Source organism: Pinus tabuliformis, chromosome 4_1 (assembly GCF_031772625.1).
Source record: "Pinus tabuliformis cultivar Carrire ecotype Pingquan chromosome 4_1, CPIR1, whole genome shotgun sequence".
NCBI lineage: Eukaryota > Viridiplantae > Streptophyta > Pinopsida > Pinales > Pinaceae > Pinus > Pinus tabuliformis.
In genome coordinates this window covers 550,889,690-550,904,311 of record NC_142303.1, presented here as the reverse complement: position 1 = coordinate 550,904,311, position 14,622 = coordinate 550,889,690, and the positions used below count along the sequence as shown (strand labels likewise).

The following is a 14,622-nucleotide window of genomic DNA, read 5'->3' as shown; positions in this document are numbered from 1 at the left end:
ATATAGACCACGAATAGGGAAAAGGCACCGCCAATGGTTAACTTTGAGATGCTTAGGAATGACTATGCAATGGTGTTGGGCATATATTTATATTTTTCCAACTTACTCCAGCATTGCGATGAGATTAAGCTAACTCATGTGAAAATGTATTTAGTTAATAGAAATTTAAAATTACATTATCGTGTTATTGTATATGTTAAACTATAAATTTAATCTATCTTTAATTATTGGTAGTCTAATGAGATTGTTTTTCTGCGCTGAAAGTTGTGGAAATTCTGACTATATTTTGAGAAAACTTGGCAATGATTTTTGTAAATCCAAGTTACAGTGGCTAAATTTCAAAAAAAAATATTGCCCTAAAAGTTATGGAAATTCTAACCGTATTTTGAGAAAATCTGGTAAGGATTTTTGTAAATCCAAGTTATAGTTGTTAAACTTCAAAATTTTAGGTGCCCTAGACTTTTTGATGGCGCTGAATCCATTTCCACCATCAAAAACATGATTCAAACACTGCCTTTACAAGATTTTTACGCCGTAAGGCGTTTCCCTTTGAGATTAACTTCCCTCGATGCCATTGTGTAATGCCTTGAGCCGTTGATCCATTGTGTTAGACGATTAAAAGAATCTCTTCCGTCCGATCATTATAAGCGGTTGCACATTGTAAATCCGATCATTATATGTTGGAAGTTAGTTATCCCTGTGTACCACTATGTAATGTGACCGATTCATTCTCCTCGCAGCTCATCACATCTCGCAGCGCATCACATTTGGAAAGCATGCACTCTTCAGGTTACCTGTATTCCTATATTTCTAATGGCGAATAGGTATAAGGAAATGTTACCCTGCATGATATCCAGGGCAGCCACAGTGGATGTAATATGGAGCAGAATGGGCGGGACAAGGAACGGTGCATTGCCACTGGTAAGCTTCTAGGATTATTGTGGGGTATTTTTTTTTTTTGTTTTTTCAATTACCAGACAAGGAACATTGTGGGGTATTTTTTTTTGTTTTTTCAATTACCAGACAAGGAACAGTGCACTGCAACTGGTAAGCTTCTAGGATTATTGTGGGGTAGAAGCGAGGTAAGGAATAATTGGACATTTTTCTATTTCGTTTCATCCACAGCCAGTGCTCTCTACTGACCACTGATAAAAAAAAAAAAACTGGAGCAGTGGGATATTTACGCCGTAAGGCGTTTCCCTTTGAGATTAACTTCCCTCGATGCCATTGTGTAATGCCTTGAGCCGTTGATCCATTGTGTTAGACGATTAAAAGAATCTCTTCCGTCCGATCATTATAAGCGGTTGCACATTGTAAATCCGATCATTATATGTTGGAAGTTAGTTATCCCTGTGTACCACTATGTAATGTGACCGATTCATTCTCCTCGCAGCTCATCACATCTCGCAGCGCATCACATTTGGAAAGCATGCACTCTTCAGGTTACCTGTATTCCTATATTTCTAATGGCGAATAGGTATAAGGAAATGTTACCCTGCATGATATCCAGGGCAGCCACAGTCGATGTAATATGGAGCAGAATGGGCGGGACAAGGAACGGTGCATTGCAACTGGTAAGCTTCTAGGATTATTGTGGGGTATTTTTTTTTTTGTTTTTTCAATTACCAGACAAGGAACATTGTGGGGTATTTTTTTTTGTTTTTTCAATTACCAGACAAGGAACGGTGCACTGCAACTGGTAAGCTTCTAGGATTATTGTGGGGTAGAAGCGAGGTAAGGAATAATTGGACATTTTTCTATTTCGTTTCATCCACAGCCAGTACTCTCTACTGACCACTGATAAAAAAAAAAAACTGGAGCAGTGGGATATACTGTCAAATGGAGGTCCAATGCAAGAAATGGCTCACATTCTGAAAGGACAAGATCCTGGCAACTGTGTTTCTCTTCTAAGAGCAAGCATATGTTCCTTTTCTTTTTCTTGAAATGCTTCTTGGAGAATAATTCCTCTCATGAAACCCTAACCTTAACTGTGAATGTTTTCGATTTTAGGCCATGAATTCCAACGAAAGCATCAGCATGTTGATCCTGTAAGAGACTTGCACAGATGCATCGGGGTCTCTTGTAGTTTATGCTCCAATGGACATCCCAGCCATGCATGTGGTTATGAGTGGGGTGATCCAGCTTATGTTGCCCTCTTACCCTCTGGCTTTGCCATTCTTCCAGACGGACCAGAATGCAGGCCCCTTGCACTAAACCCTACCGGAAAGGGCGTTGGAGTCAACAGCCCATGTGTGGGAGGATCACTTTTAACAGTTGAATTCCAGATATTAGTCAACAGCTTGCCAACAGCCAAACTCACAGTAGATTCAGTGGAGACAGTGAACAACCTCATATCCTGTACCGTGCAGAAAATCAAGGTAGCTCTGCACTGTGGAGATGCTTGACATAAATCTCTCCCTCTTAATCCTCACTGTCTAGCTTTTTTGTGTCCCCATAAGCTTTTTTGTTTTTGTTTGGTCCATGCCAATCAATGTTTAACGTGCAAGGTAAGGGGAACCCTAAACTTAACTGTGAATGTTTTTGATTTTAGGCCATGAATTCCAACTAAAGCGGCAGCATGTTGATCCTGCAAGAGACTTGCACAGATGCATCAGGGTCTCTTCTAGTTTATGCTCCAGTGGACATCCCAGCCATGCATGTGGTTATGAGCGGGGGTGATCCAGCTTATGTTGCCTTCTTACCCTCTGGCTTTGCCATTCTTCCAGACGGACCAGAATGCAGGCCCCTTGCACTAAACCCTACTGGAAAGGGCGTTGGAGTCAACAGCCCGCGTGTGGGAGGATCACTTTTACCAGTTGCATTCCAGATATTAGTCAACAGCTTGCCAACAGCCAAACTCACAGTAGAATCAGTGGAGACAGTGAACAACCTCATATCCTGTACCGTGCAGAAAATCAAGGTAGCTCTGCACTGTGAAGATGCTTGACATAAATCTCTCCCTCTTAATCCTCACTGTCTAGTTTTTTTGTGTCCCCATAAGCTTTTTTGTTTTTGTTTGGTCCATGCCAATCAATGTTTAACGTGCAAGGTAAGGGGAGTTGGCATTGGCACTGGGCAGTTATGAGGGGATCTCAACACCAATTTGCTCGCATTGAGCTGGGTGTTGATTTGTCCCTCACAGTAACAGCCACAGCCACCTCCTCCTGCCTGCTTTCACCTTTGTCCTGGGATGGACAGCAATGGGATTACTGAGATCACATGATATATGTAACTGAAAAAAATTCATGAAGGATGCGTAGTGGAGTCAAGAACGCACCACATATATCCTTGCCAAGTGGTAAACAAAACTGAAACCAGCCAGACAGCTTCTTTCCTTGGCAATGCAATTATCAAACAAACATGATGTTTGCACAAGCTTTACCACCATGCAAGGGTACTGGTTGGGGTATTGACTCCCCGCAAAATCTTAATCGTTTACTACTCTCATCTTTCAGTTAAACTCAATCATCCATTCATGTACATGATATGACATGACGGCATTGATATTATTTAGCTTAATTGCAGGTTTTGGATGATAGGCTTTTGCATTTTTGTTCACTTATCAGGGTAGGTATGTTGTGTCTTTTGCTTGTTTAAATTCTGTTTATAATTCATTTCCTTTGTGCATAAGTCTGTGCATTAATGTGGTGTAGCAAAGGTTAATGCCTGCAAGAATTGACAGTGTTAGTCAAATTTTTTTGGTTTCCTACATAAAAATCAAGCAGGTTTTGTTTTGAAAGCCCTTTTTTTCACTGCAATACAGAAAGTTGGTATGGACATTTTAGCCTTTTAACTGCGTGCTGTCAATTACATATTTGAATTCAAGCAGAATAGTGAATGTGTCAAGCATGTTATATCATATAATACAAAACATTGACAATGATAATGAATATTTTCATGTTTTCATATAACATATCTGGAGTAAGATAACAACGTGATTGCTTTCTTTTGCTACAGTGCATTGAGCCTTATTGTTGAATGTGTCAAGCATTTCATTTTTCCGACTTCCAGTAATTTGGTTACTATCTAATGTAGTTCATCAACATTTTTCGATAAGCACCATGCTGATTGGTAGCATCATGTTGATTGGTTTGCTTTGAAATAAATAGCCACCGAGAAGGTGGCCCAGCCTTTTATAAAAATTCAACAATTCCAACTTCATAAGTCTATGTCAGATTGTTCTTGAATTAGTGAATTCTCTTGGTTTCCTAGGGTTTGTGGTTGTTCTTGGGTTAGGATCCATGTTTTATTTCCATTTTAGTTTGTCACAGAGTATATGTCTGCTTTGATTTCCTATTTTCCTTGTTCTTCAAATTTGTTTTCGAGGGTTTAGTACGGGGAAATCTCCATTTTATTTAAGGCGGTGTGATCGCGATTGGATTGACAAAAAGTGGTTTTTTTGAAAGAGATTGATAGTAATTTTTTGTTGTGGTTTTGGATTTTCTGTTTTGATGTTTGGGCTTTGGTCTTATGCTTTCGTTCTTGCTCTCTGTGCTGTAGATCGCTCTTTTCCTTGAATCATGGCTCGTACGAAGCAGACAGCATGGAAATCTATCGGACGAAAGACTCCAAGGAAGCAGCTCGCAACAAAGGTAACGGCTTTCCTATATTTCTTCCGTTGCATCTTTGGTGGAGTTAATTGAGGCGTGCTGTTTTTATTGTGGCATTTTATTCTGAAGCTCCTTTTTTAAATTAGGCTGCTCGTAAATCTGCTCCCACGACCAGAGGTGTGAAGAAGCCTCATAGATATCATCCCGGAACAGTTTCTCTTCGTTATGTACACGCAGTTTAAATTTGCTTCGGATTCTATCGATATGTTTACAATGTTTTCTTTATAGTATATGTATCTTATTGCAAATTGTTTAATCGAGTATCAGAAGAGCATGGAGTTGCTAATTTGGAAGCTGCCTGCACATCATTCTCCTGATGAATTTTGGATCGTCTACCTGAAGATTGTTCTTTGTTTTGCATTTTTTGTTCTTCGATTTATTCCCAACAGCATTTATGTTTTACGGACAAACTGAAACAGGAAGATTTTATTAACTTGTTTGATAGCTTTCTTCTACCATATTTTGCCCACTCAAGATCTCTGCAGTAATTTCTGTGCCTCTGTTATTTTTCAGAATTATATGTTCAAGTATGACAGTGTCCACGGACAGTGGAAGCATCATGAAGTCAAGGTCAAAGACTCGAAAACTTTACTCTTCGGAGAAAAATCAAGTATGACAGTGTCCACGGACAGTGGAAGCATCATGAAGTCAAGGTCAAAGACTCGAAAACTTTACTCTTTGGAGAAAAATCTGTTGCTATGTTCGGTTTCAGGTAAAACACTTGTTTATGGAGATCAATGAGAGTTTCTTAGGTCAATTATTGCTTGAGCTTAGGCATGAACAGAGTGTAAGTGCTGACATTGTCTATTTGTTCCCATTTGTCTAACTATTCACATTTTGGTTTGAAAACTGTAGAAATCCTGAGGAAATACCATGGGGTGAGGTCGGCGCAGAGTATGTGGTTGAATCCACAGGTGTCTTCACCGACAAAGAGAAAACAACTGCTCACTTGAAGGTTTGAATATTACCATTCCACAATTCAATTATAATTGATTTTTTCCTTCACTTGAAGGTTTGAATATTACCATTCCACAATTCAATTATAATTGATTTTTTCCTTCAAAGTTTATCCGACATGCTACTAGTTAAAAATACAATGTACCTAAAAGTTGATAAATGATATTTGAGGTAACTAAGGAGTTGTCACATGTAATACCGCTCCCTCCCTAAAGGCTATTAACATATCTAATTTTGTAAATTTCAAACGGTATAAAGTGCAACAATGGAAATTACAATTTGGACTCCATATAATAATTTTTTTTTGTTGATTTCTAATAGGCAGGTGCTAAAAAAGTTGTTATCTCAGCTCCAAGCAAGGATGCACCTATGTTTGTTGTTGGGGTTAATGAGCACCAACACAAATATGATTTGAACATTGTTTCAAATGCAACCTGTACTACTAACTGCTTGGCTCCCTTGGCTAAGGTTTGCAATGATATTTTTACTAAATTATCACAATTTTCATTGTATAGGTGTCTTTATATGAGAAAAATTACATATTGCTGGAGAGGAACTATATGTTAAAAGAGAACAAAAACACTCTGTTTTCTCTGGCAGGTAATCAATGACAAGTTTGGCATTGTTGAAGGTCTCATGACAACTGTCCATTCCATCATAGGTATACTTACTATGAACTAGTATTATGCCCTTGAATTTTATTGATACAAGGCATTTTCAAGCTGCATTGACTTATGTTTCTGTATGTAAACAACAACACAGAAGATAGTTGATGGCCATCAAACAAGGACTGGCGAGGTGACAGAGGAGCTGGTTTTAACATTATTCCTAGCAGTACAGGAGCAGCTAAGGTAGGAAGCAACAAATTACCAATGATGATTAAACATATTTAAAACCATCAGTAAATATTTTATTCTGGTGATTATCATTCACATTAAACACTTTATAAGGTTAGTTTTATTGATTTACTTCTCAGACAATTCTTTCGGTCATTCTTTTCATGTATAAAAATTACCTCAGCTGCTTCAAGATAGCCCTGAGAAACCTGAAATGTCTGAAATGTCTTCTCTTCATGGGAAGTTATGATCAGGACCTTACCTGAACAACAAACAGTGAGACTACCACCTTCCCGTGTCAAGTGACAAAATACAGCTTGTTACCATTACTTTCACGCAGTCATGAAAGTGCACTGTTGTTCGAAACCTAGGGCTCACGATTTTCCTATCTTTACATCCAAATTATCTCTTTGTATAGCCCACTTTGTTAAGCTTGTCTGTTTCTATTTCCCACTGGTGTTTGTTCATCCTAATGGTTACCCTTGACAGTTAGGTGACTGTTAGGAGAGAAATTGGGAAGTACCACTTCTTTATAGTAGGCACAACAACACAGTTGCTTGACATTGGATCCCATTTGAATTTAATATTTTTTATTTCTTACCTAATTTTCACATTTTATCATATTGTCCCATGCTTAGGGTGATTAGGTTTTATTTGTTTGTTGGATTTCTTTGGAGAAACATTAACTATGTACTTGCAATTGGTTAATTCTCTATAATTCAGTTGGGTTCTGCATATTTTTCTTCTAATTTTGTTAATATGAATCCCCACCAGCATCACCTTTAATTTTCTCACAGCTACTAATTGTGATTGTATTTTTGAAGGCTGTTGGCAAGGTTCTATCAGCTCTCAATGGAAAGTTGACTGGAATGGCCTTCCGAGTACCCACACCAGATGTTTCAGTTGTTGATTTGACTGTTAGACTTGAGAAGTCTGCCACTTCTGACGAGATCAAGGCGGCCATTAAGTAAGTAGTCTCAGTTACCCCCTAAGAAGAGGAAGGGAAGAGGATATATACAATCTCTGTCAGGAATAAGTTTCAAGGTTGTGTATTTCATTTTAACTATATATGGTGCATTTCATTTTATAGGGAGGAATCTGAGGGAAAATTGAAAGGAATTCTTGGTTACACAGAGGACGCTGTGGTAACCTTGTGCCATATAGAGACTTGACAACTAACAACCCAAAAAACTTTAAGAACTTGAAGAAGATATAGTATATTGGGTAAGATTTATTGTTTCCAATTCCAGAAGAGAAAAATCCTTTCTCACTCATGTCACAATTTTCACTCATACTTCTCTAAAGTTAAGAATTGTACTTATCAGCGGTCCAATGCATTCACAGGCTTAGGGATCGTTTCACTACCTTTGTTGAACAGGGAATGATAATTTTGTATTGGGAGAAACATATAAAGAGCACTGCTCATTGAAGTTTTTTCAAGCTTTTGTCAGGATTATTGAATGTATTAGAACTAATTCAGAATCTATTACTATTATTTTCAATATCTTGTTCTTTTTTTTCCTTCATTTCATTGGATAAATCATAAAAGGTTTTATTCAAGCTTTGATTCTGCCATTTTTTTGTTACCAAATTTTGAAATATTTACATATTGCATACCTTGTTTTCACTAAAACAATTTGAAGGAGAATACCAATCATTCTCTCTATTGTTGGAAAAATAAAATAGCTTAATATTGAAACTTATCTTCTTTTTACTGTGTTAAATTTGGACTTGCCTCCATCCACTTTCTTAGTTGGGAACCTGAAAATTACTGTGCAGAATATCTTTCATGGAGATATCAAACCAGAAAACCTTCTGGTTGGCAGCGATGGAACAGTTAAGATTTCTGACTTCAGTGTTAGCAGGATGTTTGAGGTAAGAAAGTTGCTCTCTGAGTGTACCTTCCTTTCTGATAGTGAATGTGTTCTAAACATGACCTCTCAAACTGCACCTTTTGATAGTTATAGACAATTACAAATGCCTACTGTTGACTATTGTTAGGTGAGTATTTTTTATTAAATGTTAACGTTGGACAATGAGGATTCAGTTACTGGGAGGAAATGTTTTACAAAATCCAATGTTCCTTTGGATGTATACAGGGCAGCAATGATAAGCTTCGAAGGTCTCCTGGTACTCCTGTTTTCACTGCACCAGAATGTTGCCTAGGTAGAGTGCTTGAAACTTTGCTAGTTATACAAATACCGTCTGCTCAAGATTTGGACAATCATTGCTGCTAATTTGTACTGTATTCATATCTTCGATGATATATTGTCCATCTTGTTTGTTGTCAGATTACATTCTTATACTCGACATATATTATATTTTCAATTCATGCTTGTTCTCTTGTAAATAAAAGCCTGTTCAATGAAATGAAAGACCAGAGGAAAGGAAGAAAGGGTCACATGTTAAAGGACAGATACTTCAGTTGTCAAAATAGGCCTGACAATTTTTGTTTCCTGTTTTCAATAGGTTGACATATCATGGTAAAATTGCTGATGTGTGGGCATTGGGTGTGACACTATATTGGATGGTGTTAGGTTCTTATCCCTTCATTGGTGACTCCTTGCAAGGCACATATGACAAGGTAAATGAATCTCTGCTGCTTTTGACTTTTCAAACAGGCCGGATGGAGGGAAATACTTATTTTGTTGTTACTAGTGGTGGCTTAGATTGTTCATGATCCACTTGTACTTCCAGAGGATATGAATCCAACACTTGCAAACTTACTCGAAGGTCTTCTTTGCAAGGGTAAGTGACTTTTCTCAATTGAATGTTTTACAGAGAAGATTTTAATTTTAAGAGTTGCATTGCTGCAAATTTTGAAATTCACCATAATAATCAAGCTGACACTATTGGATTTCATAGATCCGAAGAAAAGGATGAGCTTAGAGGTTGTTGCAAGGCATCTGTGGGTTATGAAGGATTTCACGTCAAATGTGCAGGTTTTGGGGAAATGTGAACTGGGTAGCTCCTGATATCATTTTGATCATCATGAGCAAACTGTAGCTTCCTCTGAAGCATTGTCAGAATCAGTTTAACAGGGATGGTTATGGTTTTTATTTTTACATATTTCATGGCTTCTTAGTCATGGAAGAGATGTTGTGGTTCTTCAGAAGAGAGGGTTCCTTTTCTCATTGTATTTATATTGAGTTGCTCTATGATGCTTGTACATTGTATCTGCCTGTATGATTTTAGATATTCAGCGGCATGCTTTAATTGGACTTCCTTCTAATGCAATTGGGACCTCAAAGGAATATTATTTGACAGTTCTAACCATGCAAATAATAATCAAGAATCACATGATATGGTGGCTAATGTTCAAACTTCAAACTTTCAAAGAACTTCACTGTCAAGAGCTCTGGGGGAATTCTTCAAGATATCGGTGTGTCAGTTGCAGATTATGTGCTGGTAAGGTTGCAGCAAGAAAGTTCAGTGTCTCTGTTGTAAAATATGTGCTGTTAAGATGTAGCAATCAAGTTCTTCATACTAGGAATTCCCTGGTGTAATTCACAATAAAATAATATTGCAATTTGTGCATCCTCCTTGTAAAGGGATGTGAGGTGGAGGGTTTTAAGCACCTTGTGCATGTAATAACTCTATTTATGATATCTTATTTTTTACGGCTTTGTGCAACCTGTTTTCAAGCTAGGTTGGTTGCCAGTCCAAATATTTGCAGAGATCTTGGCCATTTCAAATTGATCTAGAATCGGTCAAGTTAGTTTTCTTGTAGTCGAATATTATAAAGACCTTTCCTTTTATGGTTGTGGTACACAACTTGACGAGTGTAGCAATAGAAAAGCAAGCTAATTGTGTGGCCAGGTTTTTGATGGTAGTGATGGAACTATCCCTGAATAAAATGGTCATATGGGGCTTCATATTTAGATTGTGATTTTTATTCTTATCTATTGATGATGCATCTGTATATTCACAAACGAAACCCAATAGATTCGTTGCTGATTTCTTGGAGCTGAGGGTTTCTATAACAAGCTAATTGGTACCAGAAAGCCACCAAAGATGCGACTTTGAATGGAGGATTTTGGGAAATCTCTAAACTGATTTTGTCTACTCATTTGCTACATGGCTGAGTTTGATCAGATTTCCAGTTGGTGCTTATACCAATCCATTGAACTGATAAGAAGGCATTAGAGTGTTGGTATTAAATGGCTGATTGAACTATGGAACCTTGCTTGCGGATTGAGTTCCATTCCTTTTATATTGGCCTCTATTATTTAATTATTATGCAATAAGCACTGGTAAGGAATCAGCGCTTTAATTTATACAGTGATGTATGAATAGCCATTTCATGTTTTTGCTTGAAATTGCAATATCCATCTTTGTCTGAGCTTCTAATTTTAAGCTTTTGCAAGTGGGGTTAAAGCTCAGCAGTGAAGATGGTTGTATGTTAAGGCAACCACTAAAGTTAAATTTCTAAACCAATGTTTCCGTACAGAATTTCTTAACAGTTTTGTGATATTTGCCTTTCAGTGAATTTCACTGTACACGAGTCCAAATTCTGAAGAAATAAAAACAGGCGTCGTCTACCTAGTTTTCAAAATTGCCTGGATAAGTTAAAAATGGTTGGAATTTCGCAATTTTTTTTTAAATTTTATAATAAGAATGTTTGGATCAAGTTTTTAATGGTGGAAATAGATTCAACTGTAATCTGGATTTACAAAAATTCCTGTTCCCTGAATTTCCATAATTTTCCTGGCAAATTTGAAGGCTGAGTAGACTAAGGCAATAAAAATATTGCCCAAAAAAAATGCTCATAACTACAACTTGCAAGTATATTTAGCCGATTGTTAGTTTGATAAATGTGGTTAAAGTACCTTTGCTACTGAAATGTCACTGGTTCAATTCTCTAGACGCTCTAGAGAGATCAAGCTCCATAGTTCAATGGGCAGTAATTAATCCTTCAGGTAGCTCTGCCGGCTACAAATATTTCCCGGATATAATTGTCAACGATCTCCGAAGCCAATTAACCACAAAGAAAAAAAAAACACTACAAGAAGTATATTTACAAAGCTCTGTATATAGTATAAAAATTTGCAAAGCTCTGTATATAGTATAAAAATTTGCAGTCACCAAACTTGTATGAGAAAGCCCAGTATCATTCTCACATCTTCACTTTTGCACGTTTTACCAATACATACAAATTACTTGTATAAATTAACCCTATAAAGTTGGACTTGCTATGGCATCATGAAACTGTAGGGCATGTTTCCATTTTGCAATAAAACGTGAGCAGAACAGAGCTGGAATAAAAACAGAAACCTGGGGAGAGTTGATAAATACCATTAGCATTGAAATAAAACAATTGATCATTGGCAAATGTACAGATCTCAAAAATGATCAATATCAAAAGGAGATTAATATCAAAAATGCCTTTTCTTCCTCTAATATTTGATCATGGGGAAACGCACAAATCTCTCGAAGAGACAAGCTAAGGGGACTAATATCAAAATGCCCTTTCTTTCCATTCAAAAGATGAAATCAACAAACTTTTGTATTTGCAGCGTTGCAGCTCCACCTGGTTGGAAAAGCTATAGCGGAAAAAAAATTCCCCTCTTCAAATGTAGGTAATTTGTACAGAGCAAACTCTATTGGTGTTGCGCGGCTCCAAATCCGAGAAACAGGGTAAGGCAAGTGAGCAAATGATTTGGACTTAAGATCCAAGGATTCGACTCTGATCTTAACTTCTGAATCATTGCACTTGTAATGGAGGAAGCTTTAATTCTGTATTAACATTGTAGAGATAAGTCCATCTTCATCTGCAACCTCAATCAATGTACCCAGAAACGATCTGCAGTCGCTGGAGAAGACGAAGAGGAAGCGGAAGCCATAGAATAGTTGAAGGATTTAGTGGGTCTTAACAGCGATCTGATGGAGTGGGCAACGGAAGAGGCAATGGCTGCCTTCACCTGCCCTCTTTTGGGGATGTTCCTCCTCGAATGAGTAGCAGTAGGCATAGCTGACTCTTACTGCTTTATGGACTGAACTCAATGAATTACTCGGTGAAGGAAGGAGGCTACAGACACTGAAATTCACAGAGAATGAATGACTGGAATGCTAAAGAAGAAAGTGAGAGAATGGTTGCACAAAAGAGAGGAGAACAGCAAGTATTTAAACCTGTCATCTCTGTGATGCAAAGCCATATTCCGCACATGCAATGAAACTGTATTATTAAGTTGATGAAAAGGAGCATCTCAGTGGGTGAGGGTTGGGCCCACCCAGTCAGTTGAATAATTATGGAATGCAAGTGGAAGATAACCTGCAATGGCATGGTCCCCAGCCACTACCGTCCATGATAAGGACGGGCTATTTTATATGAAAAGGACAGAAAGATGCTATCATAGTCCATTTCCAACAAATACATGATGCATTGATATACAACACGTGACTAATGAATTGCGCTACAGGAGGAGGCCAATATGAGGATTTGTTTATTTTTTCACTGAAAGAAAATTAATACACTGTTAAATTATTCAAATTCAAATTTACATAGTAATTTTTAAAAGGCAAATGACAAATTAGAAAACTGTTTTCAAAAATTTAAAAATATAAAATGAATTCAAAATATTCATGTCTAAGTTTGTGTGGTCATTGCTTACATAAAGAGGAGACGAGCCGCGAGAGAGGTCAGTATAATTCAAATATGCTTTTTGGATTTGAAATTTTCCCATTATAATAATTTTAAAACTATTTTCCAAATATAAAGTGAATTCAATATTTTCATGTCTAGGAGACGTGATGCGATACAGGTATAATTCAAATGTGCTTTTTAGATTTGAACTTTCCCATTATGATATTTTAAAACAATTTTCAAAAATTTAAAATAAAATGAATACAAAATTTTCATGTTTATAAGTTTGTGTGGTCAGTGGTTACATAGAGAGGAGACGAGATGCGATACCGGTAAGTATAATTCAAATATGCTTTTCAGATTTGATTTTTCCCCATTATAGAAAATTTAAAAATATAAAATTAATTCAAAATATTCATGTATGTAAGTTTGTGTGGTCAGTGCTTACATAGCGAGGCTACGAGATACAGGTAAGTAAAATATGCTTTTTTGATTTGGATTTTCTCCATTATAATATTTTAAACGATATGTTTAAAATTCAGTAAAGATAATTAAAAGAATTATTTGAATTGTAAATTTTTATTACGGAGATTATATCAATTTAAATGTAATAATTATTTTGAATATATATATTCAATAATAAAAAATATTATTTTATTAAATTTATGGTAAAAAAAATTTGAATTTGAATTTCATTTATAAAAATTAAATAACCTAAATGTAATAAAAAAAAATATAAATATAATTTTAATAATAAAAACATTTAATTTCATAAAAAATTATGTAATAATCATAAATTTATTTTAATTTAGGATTTATTAAGTATTGAGAAGGATCAAATTTGGTAATTTTTTTGTTTGAATGTAAAATTTGAAAAAAATTATTTTTATTTTAAAAGATTTGATTACTTTTTAGTTTTAGTTAAAATAGATTTATACTAATTCTTAATAATATTATTTAATATTTTATTATTTATTATTTAATTATTTATTAATTATTTAGATGAATGACTTACTTAACGCAGTTGAATCCCAAAAAATAATATCTAATACTATTTAAATTTATAGAAATTTAGCATATTTATATCATAAAAATGTTTTTTTATTTAATTACATATGTGTTAAGAAAAAAATTATTGTAAATATTAAGTTTTTATATGTTTATTAATTAAATTTAAATATGAAATTTTGAAATATAATGATTATCAACATGAATTAGTATTTTAATTTATCTATATATATATATATATATGAGATTTTTTTTTAATTAAATCTATTATCGATATTTTGGATTTAATGATTCATACAACATATATTAACATAAAAAAAAAAATATTTAAATTATAAAAAAATCAAATTATAACTATATTATATTAGTGAAAATGTTAGACATCTAATTTTCGGGTTATGTTTTGTGTTAGTGTGTATTGTGATGATTAATTGTTAGAGTCCAAGAAATTTAGGAAACTGAATCAATGGTTTACCTATTGTATTAACATGTACACTATGTACATCACTCTTTGAGATCATTCTTACAGTGGTATCAGAGCGGAGGTTCATCTACCTTGTTGAATAAGTTGAGGCACTTGTTTGTGGCCTTCTTGAGCGCGTTGTCATTGTTGCCTCACTGTGTGGAG

General features: G+C 35.6%; 1 pseudogene across 1 annotated transcript; it reads left to right on the top strand.

Annotated features, from left to right (window-relative positions):
• Positions 1–1,349: 1,349 nt before the first annotated feature.
• On the top strand, positions 1,350–9,337 carry LOC149177020 (glyceraldehyde-3-phosphate dehydrogenase, cytosolic-like; annotated as a pseudogene). Its single transcript, XR_016258090.1, has 14 exons — positions 1,350–1,574; positions 4,501–4,592; positions 5,124–5,180; positions 5,264–5,322; positions 5,466–5,565; positions 5,889–6,035; positions 6,168–6,239; positions 6,326–6,418; positions 7,228–7,370; positions 7,494–7,627; positions 8,183–8,278; positions 8,503–8,569; positions 8,873–9,151; positions 9,269–9,337. The product of XR_016258090.1 is annotated as a glyceraldehyde-3-phosphate dehydrogenase, cytosolic-like (transcript).
• Positions 9,338–14,622: the final 5,285 nt, after the last annotated feature.